The sequence below is a fragment of the Salvelinus fontinalis genome, chromosome 2 (genome assembly GCF_029448725.1).
Source record: "Salvelinus fontinalis isolate EN_2023a chromosome 2, ASM2944872v1, whole genome shotgun sequence".
Classification (NCBI taxonomy): Eukaryota; Metazoa; Chordata; class Actinopteri; order Salmoniformes; family Salmonidae; genus Salvelinus; species Salvelinus fontinalis.
The window spans coordinates 47,891,224-47,906,886 of record NC_074666.1 but is presented as its reverse complement, the minus strand read 5'-3'; the positions used below and the strand labels follow the sequence as shown (position 1 = coordinate 47,906,886).

The following is a 15,663-nucleotide window of genomic DNA, read 5'->3' as shown; positions in this document are numbered from 1 at the left end:
AAGACATTTGTGGAGTGGTTGAAACACTTCGAGGGGCAAAGGTGAATTGCCCTGTATACCTCCTGTTCGTACTGGGCATATGTATGGTCATTGACATGGTGTCATGCCGTCTTGGTTAGTATTTGTTTTTCCCTATATTTAAAGCTGGAATCCGTAGCTGTGACACTCACTTCCGTTAGTGATGTTACAATAAAAGTCACTTCAAACAAACACTTTTTTTTCATAGACATTGCACCAATGATAGAACAGCAGAATGTGCAAAACACTTATTTTTTTCTTTCTTTTACCTTGATGCAGAATGCTCCTCTCTCCCTTCTCAAAACAATTACATATACACCTGGTTATGACCAGTGAGCCTGATTCACCGTATGCGGATCTCGTCTTTAATGCATTTAACACAAAATAACCTTGATGTTCATGGTGAGTATTTTGCCATTTGAAATGCCTCGTTGACTTTTTATTGTTCTAATCAAACTCTACATGTGTGCTCCATATTTTAAACCTTTCTATGCCATACTGAGGCAGGGACGTTAGAGGGGACGTTGGTCAGGATGATATCTAAGAGTGTGCCCATGGTTACGGCTTTAGGGTTGTACCTGGTAGGTTCCTTGATAATTTGTGGGACCTAGTCGTTGGAAATGCCTCAGAACACGTGTGGTTTCGCTTTACCCTCATGGCTACTGCCATTAGCCCTGTGGGATATAACTGCTGTATAAATACTCATAATTGCAGCTCTACTATGAACTAAAGCCACGTGTTTCTAATGGCTTTTCTCATCTGTCTGGTGTAGGTCTACCAATTGGCCACAAGATGGCTCTCAACCTCAGATGCCCTTTTCGTGAGTATGAACCCTGATCAGTGTTGATTACGTTGCGTGAAATCGTCTTCTGTTTGTGGGTATATGGGGAGGAATTGACTATGGGCACAGCACTGTATGGTATCTCTAGCCAGCTGTGACCCTTGGTAGCGTGTTCATTAGTCAGTGCAAGAGCAACCTGGGCATACGACATTGTTGGTCTCTATGCCTCTTGTGTGGAGTCCTGGTATATATGTCAAGACACATTTCACTTCCCAGCAAGTTTATATCATTGAACTTTCTGTATGCAATTTCACTCTTGTTTTCTCTTGACAGGACCATCATGTCAAACGTGCCAAGGGGTCTGAAGGTAATGATTGAAAGTGAGTACTTGTGTTGAGTCTCTTGTAAAGCTGGCCGAGGGCCCACTGAGTTGTGCTGTATGGTATCTGCAGCCAGCCCTCACCACAGGCTGTTCTGTTCATAACACAGTGCGAGAGTGACTCTGCATCTGGCATCGTTAGGCTCCTGGCTGGACTGTGCCTGGAGCCCTGGTATTTGTGCTGATACAAACCCACTCTCTCTACGAGCCCACTCTGTGGGCTGGCTGGCATCCATGGAATGCGAGGCCTCTGGTGGTGCAGTGTCAGAATTCCCCGGCATACCCAACACCAGGCCTGAGCGGCATGCCATGGGCTGCCACAGGGCAAGAACATCTCAGCACTGCGACCAGGCCCAATTACAAAATCTCAAGCCCTCTGACATTTGTCTCCTTTTAGTTGGATCCAAATGTTTTGCTAGTCAGATATGTGATGGGCTGCTGACATTCTGATTCCCCATTTAAAGCCAAGAGAGTCAATGTATCCAAGTATTGCCTTGGGGAATTTATACTGAAAAATCTAAATGCACCATGTAAACTGTTGGTTTCATGAGCTGAAATAAATAATCCCTGACATTTTCTATACACACACACAGCTTATTTCTCTCAAATTTTGTGCACATTTGTTTACATCCTTGTTAATGGTCTTTTCTCATTAGCCAAGATAATCCATCCACTTGACAGGTGTGGCATATAAAGAAGCTGATTAAACAGTGTGAGCATTACACATTGTCCCCAGCACAAGGTGCACCTGAAAGACCACTCTCAAATGTGCAGTTTTGTCACTGTGTCAGATGTCTCATTTGGTAAAATGTTCAAATGTCAACAAAATACACTAGACAATGCAGAATATTTTTGTGGGCAAAATTTATTATTTGAGAAGTTAGGTGGAAATGTAATGCCAAATATAGATATGATAATCTGAGTAGCACAATGACATGTTGCCCTCCCACTACTACTCGTCGGGAAAGCATGCATTTTATTAGGCTACAGATTAAATTAGGAGTACTGCATTATTGGGATTAGTACTTGAAAGAAAGGCATTTCGCTGTGCATGTGACATTAAAACTTGAAGTAATGAACTTCACAGGGTGGTTAAAGTGCAAGGTGATGAGCTTGATACGCCTTTCCAAAAACATTGTCTTATTTTCATGACATGCTCATTGATGCTTGGCTTTTTGTCCATAATCTCATGTAGGCTGTACGTGCGCTCTAGCCAACAGCGCTATCTGTGCGTACTATTGGTGTGCTGTTGGCTAGAGTGCATGAGCCAATACCAGAGTGGGCACACTCGATATATAACCAAATTGTTTTTGTGAGATCCAGCTGAGTTGCAAATGTGATGGAAATGAGGAATGAGGTTTATGCAGTAGGCCTAATTATCACAGCAGATTGGCTATATGCCTGGCCTGCCAATATTCTTCTCGGACCATATATTTCAAAATTAGATCAGTTGGTGTAGCACTTGCGAGGCACAGACTTTCTGAGTTTATTGGCTTTCAAAATAATTTTACCCCAGTTGTCTTGAATGCTCAGAAATCAGAGTTAAGAGTTCCCAGTTTTGAAAACGGCATTAGTCTCAGGAGGGAGCAGCAGAGGGTCCTTTCATCCGGTGAGACTGACCAGAGAGACAGGACAGTTTCTCCACCTGATGGCAACTCGAGTTGCACCAGATCTGCCTCATGCACAAATTCATGTTCCTTTGACCAGAGAAAGCAAAATATTCCTTTATTAAAATAGACACAAGCTGCTAATAATAAAAATGCAGGGTTATGAATACGCTTGCCTACTCATTGATTGCAGGTGCAGCGCCGGTGGAAGTACGGAAAAGTGTTGAATAAAAAGTGACCGTGCTGAATAAACTTACATAAACTCACTCCATAAAAACATCAGCTCTTTGCTGTATTCTTTGTCATTCTCTCTCTGGTAATGGTTTTAGAAGTTAAATAATCTCACAAAGTCAAGGATCGGCAGGATAGTCAGTTTTACGAGGGTACGTTTGGCAGCATGAGTGAAGGAGGCACAGTACGGTCTTTTTTTGATGGTGGTTATGATATCATTTAGGACCTTGAGCGTGGCTGAGGTGCACCCATGACCAGCTCAGAAACCAGATTGCATAGTGGAGAAGGTACGGTGGCATTCAAAATGGTCGGTGATCTGTTTGTTAACTTGACTTTCAAAGATTTTTTAGAAAGGCAGGGCAGGATGGATATAGGTATATAACAGTTTGAGTCTAGAGTGTCTCCCCCTTTAAAGAGGGGGATGACCGCGGCAGCTTTCCAATCTTTGGCGATCTTAGACGATACGAAAGAGAGGTTGAATAGGCTAGTAATAGGGGTTGCAACAATTTCGGCGGATCATTTTAGAAAGAGAGGGTCCAGATTGTCTAGCCCAGCTGATTTGTAGGGATCCAGATTCTGCAGCTCTTTCAGAACATCAGCTGTCTGGATTTGGGTGAAGGAGAAGCGGTGGGGCAAGTTGCTGCAGGGGGTGCTGAGATGTTGGCCGGGGTAGGGGTAGCCAGGTGGAAAGCATGGCCAGCCGTAGAAAAATGCTTATTGAAATTATTGATTATCATAGATTTATCGGTGGTGACAATGTTTCCTATCCTCAGTGTAGTAGGCAGCTGGGAAGAGGTGTTCTTATGCTCCATGGACTTTAGTGTCCCAAAACTTTTTGTAATTAGTGCTACAGGATGCACATTTCTGTTTGAAAAAGCTAGCCTTAGCTTTCCTAACTGAGTATATTGGTTCCTGTCTTCCCTGAAAAGTTGCATATCGCGGGGGCTATTCAAGGCTAATGCAGAACACCACAGGGTGTTTTTGTACTGGTTAAGGGCAGTCAGGTCTGGGTTGAACCAAGGGCTATATCTGTTCTTAGCTCTACATTTTTTGAATTGGGCATGCTTATTTAAGATGGTGAGGAAAGCACTTTTAAAGAGCAACCAAACATCCTCTACTGACGGGATGAGGTCAATATCCTTCCAGGATACCCGGGCCAGGTCGAATAGAAAGGCCTGCTCGCTGAAGTGTTTTAGGGAGCGTTTGACGGTGATGAGGGGTGATCGTTTGACCGCGGACCCATTACTGTTATGAATTTTATGAATAAATGACTAAACGATGTATACATTTAACTAGAACTATAACTGATTGAATTCTACCCTGTTTTTCTATATTGATAAATAATGTTAGTTCATAAGAAAGAGGTTATGTAGCATGTACATGGGAAGAGAGGAATGTATGTGTATGCCTAAAGAAAACTAAGTGGATCATTAACCTATGTTTGAACCGACCCAGCTAAAACTCTATGGAGATAAAATGAGACAACGAGAGGCCCTCCAGATTTTCCATATCTGGGGGGGACTGGAACTGTCAGCTAAGTGGTAATAAACTGTGGTGAGACTTCAGGAGATAATCCAGATATAGTGTGTAATGTATGTGCGTTAGGGTGTTGGAATGGACTTTTGGTCAGCTTTGTCCTTGTCGGAGAAGAGGAGGGACCTTTAGAACGTTATGACGCTATGTGTGATATATAAACTAATGTACATGGTATTTTGATCTGGAGGTCTCTCGAGAATAAACGCTATTGATTAATTTGGTGGCTGGTCTTTGTTTATTTTATGCAAATAAGAATCTTACAAATTCTTAGAAACGGACAGAGTGTTTGCTTTGTTATAATTAAATTGGTTAACGAACACATAGGAATCAAATTCCTTTATCAATTAACCACGCAGGCAATGAGGCAATGAACGCTGAGATCCTGGTTGAAGACAGCAGAGGTGTATTTAGAGGGAACGTTGGTCAGGATGATATCTAAGAGTGTGCCCATGGTTACGGCTTTAGGGTTGTACCTGGTAGGTTCCTTGATCATTTGTGTGAGATTGAGAGCATCTAGCTTAGATTGTAGGACGACCGGGGTGTTAAGCATGTCCCAGTTTAGGTCACCTAACAGTACAAACTCTGAAGATAGATGGGGGGAGCTATCAATTCACTTAAGGTGTCCAGGGCACAGCTGGAGGCTGAAGGGGGTCTATAACAGGCGGCAAAGGTGAGAGACTTGTTTCTGGAAAGGTGGATTTTTAAAAGTATAAGCTTGAATTGTTTGGGCACAGACCTGGATAGTATGACAGAACTCTGCAGGCTATCTCTGCAGTAGATTGCAACTCCGCCCCCTTTGGCAGTTCTATCTTGTCGGAAAATGTTATAGTTAGGGATGTAAATTTCGGGATTTTTGGTGGCCTTCCTAAGCCAGGATTCAGACACGGCTAGGACATCCGGGTTGGCAGAGTGTGCTAAAGCAGTGAATAAAACAAACTTAGGGAGGAGGCTTCTAATGTTAACATGCATGAAACCAAGGGTTTACGTTTACAGAAGTCAACAAATGAGAGCGCCTGGGGAATGGGTGGTGCTAGGGGCTGCAGGGCCTGGATTAACCTCTACATCACCAGAGGAACAGAGGAGGAGTAGGGTACGGCTAAAGGCTAAAGGCTATAATATCTGGTCGTCTAGTGTGTTCGGAACAGAGAGTGAAAGGAGCAGATTTCTGGGTGCGAAAGAATAGATCCAAGGCATAATGTACAGACAAGGGTATGGTAGGATGTGAATACAGTGGAGGTAAACCTAGGCATTGAGTGACGATAAGAGAGGTTTTGTCTCTACAGGCACCATTTAAGCCAGGTGAGGTCGCCGCATGTGTGGGGGGGTGGAACAAAAGGACTAGCTAAGGCATATTGAGCATGACTGGAGGCGCTACAGTGAAATAAGACAATCACTAACCAAAACAGCAATGGGCAAGGCATATTGACATTAGGGAGAGGCATGTGTAGCCGAGTTTTCATAGGGTTCAGTGAGTAGCTAGGCGAGCTGGAGACACGGCAATTCAGACAGCTAGCGGGCCGAGGCTAGCAGGCGGGCCTCCGGGGACGTCGCACTGGAAGAGCCTGTTGAAACCCCTTCCGACGATTACGTCGGCAGACCAGTCGTGATGGATCGGCGGGGCTCCGTGTTGGCAGTAAAAAGGGTTCAGGCCAATTGGAAAAATAGGTATTGTAGCCAAAGAATTGGCTGATGGACCTCTTCGTCTAGCCGGGAGATGGGCCTAGCTCCAGGCTAGCTCCAGGCTATCTGTTGCTTGCTTCGGGACAGAGACGTTAGCCAGGAGTAGCCACTCGGATAGCAGCAGTTTGCGGTAGAAATCTGCAGATGTGGTAGAGAAGAAGCAGTCAAATATGCTCTGGGTTGATATGCAGACTGGCAGGAATTGACCGGGCTGAGGCTGGCTGATATCCGAGTTAACGGTGATGACCGCTAGCAGTGGCTAACTGACTACTAGCTAGTAGCTAGTTAGCTGGCTAGCTTCTGATGGGTGTTCCGTTTCTAAAGTGTAAAAAATAGCAGATCCATACCACATTGGGTGAGGCGGGTTGCAGGAGAGTATCTTCATCAGCTGTCGGGTGGGTGGTCTGGGACGATCCTGCAGGTAAAGAAGCCTGATGTGGAGGTTCTGGGCTGGCGTGGTTACACATGGTCTGTGGTTATGAGGCCGGTTGGATGTACTGCCAAATTCTCAAAAATGATGTTGGAGGTGGCTTATTGTAGAGAAATTAACATTAAATTATCTGGCAACAGCTCTGGTGGACTTTCCTGCAGTCAGCATGCCAATTGCATGCTCCCTCAACTTGAGACTACTGTGGTGTTGTGAAAAAACTGCCATTTTAGAGAGAGAGCCTTTAATTGTCCGCAGCACAAGGTGCGCCTCTGTAATGATCATGCTGTTTAGTCAGCTTCTTGATATGCCACACCTGTCAGGTGGATGGATTCTTGGTGAAGGAGAAACGCTCACTAACAGGGATGTAAACCAAATTCTAGATAAGCTTTTTGTGCATGTGGAACATTTCTGGGATGTTTAATTTCATCTCATGAAACATGGGACCAACACTTTACATTTTGCTTCTAGATTTTTGTTCAGTATCCATTATATACAGTACATACACACCAGGGTTTGCGTTAGGAAAGAGTGGCGCAGGACATTTGACCAATAACATTTTAATTTACCGGATCATATTCATTGGGTGTTTAACCTGATTAGGGCATCCACCTACGGTGCTTAGAATGACGAATCACGTTTAAAGTATGGCAATTTGATAATAACGTGGAAGTCAAATATGCAACGATGTGCAGTCCTTAACGAATTCTGATGTGCACTTGGAGCATGTTAACTGTCCTTGTTTACTTTTTCTCAGCCGACAAGTAATGAACAGCAAATCACTGGCCTATGTCAATCTACTATCCCCATAGTATAAACGTTGACCTATTATATTGGTCAGCTTGTTGAAAGAAATGGCCTATTTCAAACACTCTGGGACAGTTGTGGGACGATATTCACCCTCTGAATGGCACACACACACAATCCTACCCTTCATGCATCTACACTGATTTAAAGTGGATTTAACAAGTGATCAATAGGAGATCATAGCGTTCACCTAGGCAGTCTGTCAGGGAAAGAGCATGTTTTGTACACTGAGTATATACAGTACCAGTCAAACGTTTGGTGACACCTACTCATTCAAGGGTCTGTCTTTATTTTGACTATTTTCTACATTGTAGATCAACACTATGAAATAACACATGGAATCATGTAGTAAACAAAAAAGTGTTAAATAAATCATAAATATTTTATATTTGAGATTCTTCAAAGTAGCCACCCTTTGCCTTGATGACAGCTTTGCACACTCTTGGCATTCTCTCAACCAGCTTCATAAGGTAGTCAGCTGGAGTGCATTTCAATTAACAAGGCACATTTCAAGGTGTGCCTTTTAAAAGTTAATTTGTGGAATTCCTTTCCTTAATGCGTTTGAGCCAATCAGTTGTGTTGTGAGGTAGGAGTGGTATACAGAAGATCAACATATTTGGTAAAAGACCAAGTCCATATTATGGCAAGAACAGCTCCGTAAGAGATATGTATATTTATTACTGCCATGTTTCATTGGGATTAACAGATCTTCTGCTGGTGTTTCCATAAGGGGAAAACAATGGTCACATGGGAAAATAAGGTGTACTTATGCTGGGTCAATGGGAATGGGTCTTGTGTGAGTTATGGCGGTAGTCCTGTCTACTTCCTTGTTCAATCGTGTCAAGTTCAGTCATTCTGTTGCTGCATATTTGCCCATGAGTCTGTCACTAGTGGTTATTGGGGAGGGGGGTGTAAAGATGTGGGTTGGGCCATGTCAGCTGTACTGGTGGTACTCTGCCAACTCTGGAGTGGTTCTCAGGATTTCATGTGGGTCACGGGTGAGGAGATTAAAGGCTTCCCTTCAGTGAGCACAGCCTCCACTTCACTATTCCTCCATCTACATGCCTTTTGTTCACACCACTCGGCACATACATCCTCTACAATAGTTGGTTTCCAAAGTTGGTGTGACTGTACTCCCTTTGCACAGGCTTTGTCAATAGGCTTGAAAGTCATGGCATGCGCTGGAAAGCAGCTTGTCAGCCAATTAGAAATCTATAGAGAAACCTGATAGACAAATTAATCATTGCACAAATCTGTGCTGACGTGTAATCGAAGAGCATGAAACTCGATGTCCAGCAGACTGCACCTCGCCCTGTCTCACAGTCTAGGCTGGGCGTAGGTGTAAGTGTAATGTGCAGGGTACAGATGAGAATATGTTTAGTGTTACTGCTTCTTAGAATAGATCAACCAAACGGTATTTGGACACAGGCATGAATCTAGTTCCCACTGTGTCACATTTATTTCCCCTGATGTTGCACTACATAATTCTTCCCTTGCATTAAGTTGTTCAAACATTTTCATGAGCTCTGTCCAACTTGTTCTCAGCTCTGTGGCTGAAACTTTCAATCAGATCTGTAGTGAGGGAACTTGAGCTTCTTGTCTTGTTCCTTATACTTTTTCTCCCAGGGCTTGCCGAAGTACGATGAGAGGAATGTCATTGTAAGGGTTTATGCTCATTAAGTTGAGGATCAAACACTGGGGCTCTGTGTTTCTGTGCCAAGAACACTGTCTGTACAGATCCTGCTGTGAACTGCCTGCTGTCCACTCCTTTATCCCTCTAATTTACTGGTCGTGTCCATGCAGTCCTTCGTCGATGCATTTGAACTTGCTCATTCAATGCTCATCATCTAGCATAAACATGTCATGCACAGTATTGTCTTGAACTGTATACCAATTGGAGTATGGAGGGGCATTGCTTTTTTCTAAAGGAGAATAGTAAATGCAATTTTATTCTCAAGGCGCTCAAATCTTGTGTTATATCCGATCACAGGGAAGAGTAGGCCTAGATATTTTCCCCCAAATATGGCAATACATGCTCTCGCAGCTTATGTCACAAGTTTACATTTCTATAACATCACACGTATTAATCTGTACAATATTTCAATGTGGTAAATATTACGCATCAGACGGCCCAAAGAAGTGTTCTAACAAGCTTCAGTTCAAGCTTAAATTAGCTAACACGGCAACTCCTTAAGACCCATTTAAACATCTAATTTCACCAGTCCATGTCTCAATCCAAAGAAAGGGGAGGTGGTGGAAATGGCACAAGAGAAACACTGTAACACACTCACTGCAGCAATGATAAAAAAAACTCTGAACAGAAATGTCCTTTGAACTGAACAATGCCATATTTTCCTCCCCCACAACTAGGCCCTAGCTTTGCGAGATCAGAGTGGCTGTAGGATCTTATCACTGCCACAGACAAAAAGGCGCTTGTTGTTTTATGGCTCCGGTCAGCTAGGGCCTTAGTTACCACGAGTCATAGGCTGGAAAAAATGAAATTGTTGTGTAGGTTTTATACTGAAGCAAGGTCTGGTCTGCGAGTTTTGAAGGGGTGATGGAGTTACCGAGAGTATGTCCTTTACTACCTTCAATTGCTTCAGAAATAGCCGTGGGTCAATGGTGATTTAGATGTAACTTGCACTGCATGAAATTACTCCATTCACCTGTAAAAGTCTGTCCTCCCACCTGCCGGTTCAAAGAATGAGGTGAGAAAACATCAGAAGGAAAGGCATTTAAGCGCACCTGTAATTGCCTTCGTAGAGATACTTTACAAAGGCTTCTGAATGTTGCTCTCTACAAAGCACAATGGAACCTGTCCTGAAGAATTCCACACATCAATGATTATTATGATTGAGATAGTTCCTTTTGCACATGAATAACTTACATTTGTACCTTCTATTTTGTCTTTCAGATTTCTGTCAAAAAGAAATGATAGAAAAGCTAGTTTAGGGGCACAGACCCACCACTTTAAAAATCCCAGTTAAACCACTGTCTAGTAGGTAGTAAGGTCAAATCATCGAGATGTATAGAGGACCCATCTTTGTATCTGTGCCATTATAGCGTCTGTAACAGCCTCAATGGCACAGCCCATGCTATCTCCATTTTGAAGTAGTCAATTTTCTTCTTCACGATTGACTGATCTCTCCTGATGACCCGGTTGGACATGACTCAAACAGGGTCACCAGGAAGGATCAGCAAATGAAGTTGGAAGTCCCACCCAGTTTACTACATTAAAATGGTATCCCTCAATGGCGCTGCCAATGCTAATACAACCTTTTGGCCAATAGAGGCCTCTATCATTCAATTAACGGGGTCACCTTATGTTCCCTCAGCCCTATTGTTGTGAAGGGCCATGCCACTCCTACAGGTTTCCAATTACCCCATGTCGCACAACTTCCTACTTCCTTAATCACCTCTGCTCTACCTTTTTCACTCCTCTGTTTCCACATAAGGCCCTTTTCCCGTTAGGAGAGTCTGAGGAGCGGAATGGCGAAATAGATTTCTACTTTTCAATTCACATTACATCATTGCCTTGCGTTGTGGCTGGCAACACAACATTCTTGGTCCGCAGCTTAAGTTGACAGTAAATATCACAGTACCTGGTACGGAAACTGCACCGCCCACAACCACAGGGCTCTCCAGAGGGTGGTGCAGTCTGCATTACTGGGGGCAAATTACCTGCCATCCGGGACACCTACAACACCCGATGTCACAGGAAGGCAAAAAAGATCATCAAGGACAATAACCACCTGAGCCACTACCTGTTCACCCTGCTTCCATCCAGAAGGTGAGGTCAGTACAGGTGCTTCAGAGCTGGGACAGAGATTGAAAAACAGCTTTTATCTGAAGACCATCAGATTGTTAAACAGCCACCACTAGCACAGAGTGGCGGCTGCCTAACTACAGACTTGATATCACTGGCCACTTTAATAAATGGAACACTAGTCATTTTAATAATGCCACTTTAAGAATGTTTACATATCTTGCATTACTCATCTCATATGTATATACTGCAGAGGTGGAACCAAGTCAAGTCACAAGTAAGTCTCAAGTCCTAAGTCTAGACAGGCAAGTCCGAGTCAAGTCTCAAGTCAAGACCGTCAAAGTATCAATTCAAGTCTCAAGTCTTTAACATTGAATTTTGAGTCCTTAACAAGTCATAATGTGCTCTTCACCAAATGTAATACCATTTCATATTTTTAACAAGACTAATAGTTAGTATATTACATTTATGCAAATCATGAATGATTTAAAAAATATCTATATATTTATTGCTTTCCAAATAAATGTTATATTTCCATGGAAATACATGGGTAGCCATGAGAAACACCCCCCAATAGTGATCGGCTATCGAGGATCGCTATGGGGCACAATCGGGCGATATAGGCTTGTACACAATCGCCCAACCTTGTTTTAGGAACATGTCTAGCCAGTTGTAGCTCAATCTTGGGTGCAATGATGACGTTCCCGCACTGACTGACTGTGTGGAGGTTCATTGATTTAATGTTACGCTAGCCTACATGATACATTAGTAAAGTAATCAAATATATAGCTGTCGGCTATATTAGCCACATCTTACAATTCTTTGTGCAGCTTCAAATGTCGAACAAAGCTGGAAATTGTTGCGCCTTCGTCTGTAATTTTCTTCCCGCATGTTTTGCTAGTTGCAATCCGTGTTTTGTAGATACAGCATCGTCTTTATATATGAAAATAATAATTTGGGGTATCGTCTTTCCAAGAGCACCATCTAAATTCACCCGCCGACGTTCCTCTGCACTACCACGCACAACTTTTTCTCAGCTGGCTCAATTTGATTGGCTGCTGTCCGATTCAAACTGTAATCCGTTAAATTAAGAGTTTATCCCCTGCACACTTTTTTTAATAGCATCATTTTTAATATTTGGGCTTGTGGAGGGTATCAAGTCAGGTCGAGTCATAAGGCTCAAGTCCAAGTCAAGTCACGAGTCATTGGTGTTTAAGTCAAAGTCGAGCTGCAAGTCATCATATTTGTGACTCGAGTCCACACCTCTGATATACTGTATCCTACACTATCTATTCTATACTATCTATTGCATCTTAGCCGCTCTGTCACTGCTCATCCATATATTTTATGTTCATATATTCTTATCCCATTCCTTTACTAGATTGTGTGTATTAGGTTTTGTTGTGGAATTGTTATAACCTGTTAGATACTGCTGCACTGTTGGAGCTAGAAGCATAAGCATTTCACTACACTCGCAACAACATCTGCTAACCATGTGTAAGTGACCAATCAAATGTCATAACCACTAGCCAGTAAGTAACTATTTAACAATCCAAGCAATTTTTCTTCTAAAACAACAGTATTGAATAATGCAACCAAACCATATTCACTCTTGAATAATGCAACGATCCCATTATATTAGGTAAACACAAATTGCGACTGAAAACGTTGCTAATTCCCTGGGGAATTTATTCTTGCCTGGACCTTGGTGGCTTAGTGCAGTAAAGCAACAAAAAAAATACTTAATTTCACAGACTGTTTCTACAATGTCCGGTAAAGACTTAATAACAACAACAAGTAAAAAATAAAATAAAAAATGTCGATACATTTCAGCTATTTCATAAACATTGCTATGCTATTACAATTTTTGCTGTTAGTGTTGGCACAATGAGGCAATTCTGTTTACACTGCTATGCTTAGAGGGGGTCAAGACGTGACAAGGTCACAAGTTTACATTGCAGCCGAGGGTATTTTTGTGAAAAGTCCCTCTAAGCTGCATTCTCCTTCCTAGTTCCTATCTACCAATACAGTTGATGCTTGGTGAGGCCATGGGGCGGCCCTATCCTTTCATTGTGCATGACATGATGAAGTGCCCTGTTTTATTATCCTCTTTGTAGAAATGTAAGTCCTAAATATACTGAACAGAACAAATTTGAACGATTTTACTGAATTACAGTTCATAGAAATTCATTAGGGCCTAAACTATGGATTTCGAGACTGATAATACAGATATACCTGTTGGTCACAAGTACCTTTAAAAGAAAAACGGGCCTCACAATGGTCCTCAGGATCTCGTATTTCTGTGCATTCAGATTCCCTTCAGTAAAATGCAATTGTGTTCATTGTCCATAGCTTATGCCTGCCCATACCATAACCACACTGCCACCATGGGGCTCTCTTGACAATGTTGACATCAGCAAACCACTCGCCCACATGATGCCATACACATGGTCTGCGGTTGTGAGGCCGGTTGGACATAATGCCAAAGTCTCTAAAATTACTTTGGAGGTGGCTTATGGGAGAGAAATTAACGTTCAATTCCGTGGCAACAGCTCTGGTGGACATTCCTGCAATCAGCATGCCAATTGCATGCTCCCTCAAAACTTGAAACATCTGTAACATTGTGTTATGTGACAAAATTGCACATTTTAGAGTGGCCTTTTAAGTCCAGCACAAGGTGCACCTGTGTAATGATCATGCTGTTTAATCAGCTTTTTGATGTGCCACACCTGTCAAGTGCATGGATTATCTTGACAAAGGAGAAATCCTCACTAACAGGGATGTAAACAAATTTGTGCACAAAATTCTTTTTTTTCAGTTATTTTATTTAAACTCATGAAACATGGGACAAACTTTACATGTTGCATTTATATTTTTGTTCAGTGTACATTATATCCCTTTACTTCCATGTCCTCAGTTTGATCATGCTATTTGCTACTTTGTTATGTTTATCCTGGCAGTCTCCTCAGTTGGATGACTATTCCCCATAGTCACCTGGCACTATTGTCATGTCTGTATCTTTACGTTATGTGCTCCTAATGTTTGCCTTTTGTATCTTCCTTCCAAACCATTACATCCTTTTCACCCACATCCAATCCTATCTCCAAGGCCTTACAAGCCACAACTCCTAACACATCCATTCTAACCTTCCCACCGGCCTTACAGGCCCTACAAAACCTCCATCCCAAACCCTTCCCCCAATGCCCCTCTGTTTATTCAAGTGTGTGTGTAATACCCCCTAAACCTGGATTCCTGGTCCATCTCCTAATTTGCATTCTGGCAGGTGCGCCATGGTGGCAGCAACAGTCCTGAACCTAACTTACATTCTAGCCTTAGTCCTTTTTTTTGTCTATGTTCCTCAGCCCTGTGTTCCCTCAACCCTATGTTCCCTCAGTACACGCTGAATGGCACAAATGCTTATTGTTATAAGGTAGAAAATGCTTGGCTTAAATATTTGAAATTATATGGCCTAGGACCCACTGAAATATTGAGTCATTGGTGACTGGAAACAAATTTCTGAGTTTAATAAGTGGTTATTTATCTCGCCATTTAGAGAAGCTATTTCGATCATATTTGGCACAAATAAGCAAAAAGTGTTTATTTGACACCCAGTAGTCCGGTTTGGACATTGTTTTGTTGACGAGTTGGGAAATTAAACTCAACCTATTTGAAGCTCTGCTGTTCCTGCGTCTGATTCCACAAACACCCCGACACCTAGAGCATTACAGATAATGTCTAAAGAATATGTACTTGGTAGAAGGACCACCACGTTTATTGAAAAATGATGTTACAATAAACATGCATCTGATCTGTTATTGATGACGCTTATTTATTAAATCATGCAGTTAAATCAACAGTGGATTTGATTAAATCAACAGTGGATCAACTCTCCAAAAGACCTGTATACACCAAGGTTGTGAAAAATATACACTGTGAAATAGATATTGAGAGAATTAGAAAAGTGTCTCTTCCACTCATTTGGGTTGCCGGTCCCTGGTTTAGAAGATTGAACTGAGGGAATATGGGGCTGAGTGAACAAAGACATGGTCCCAAATTAATGGCCTACTTAATTGTATATTTTCTGGAAATGAGTCTTCATTCTTTCAACACAACCCCCTTCAAACTTTATAAGTTGGCCTATTTGTATAGGAACAAAACCTGTGTGTGTATATAGATGGGTTAGCTGACAACGTCACGAAAACTATGCGCATGCTTCAGTGGGGCAGAAGTCCACGAGTTGTGCTTCTGGATGGCCAAATGGCTTGCAACAATGACAAACTGCCATGTGGGGAATCATTGTTCTTGATACCATGTCTTGTTTTTTATTACACTGCTCAAAAAAATAAAGGGAACACTTAACTAACACAATGTAACTCCAAGTCAATCACACTTCTGTGAAATCAAAACTGTCCACTTAGGAAGCAACACTGA

General features: G+C 42.3%; 1 non-coding gene across 1 annotated transcript; it reads left to right on the top strand.

Annotated features, from left to right (window-relative positions):
- The first annotated feature begins 1,230 nt into the window (after window positions 1-1,230).
- LOC129833842 (small nucleolar RNA SNORA8) lies at window positions 1,231-1,370 on the top strand. The gene has a single exon (XR_008756122.1). It is a non-coding gene; the product is annotated as a small nucleolar RNA SNORA8 (small nucleolar RNA).
- Window positions 1,371-15,663: the final 14,293 nt, after the last annotated feature.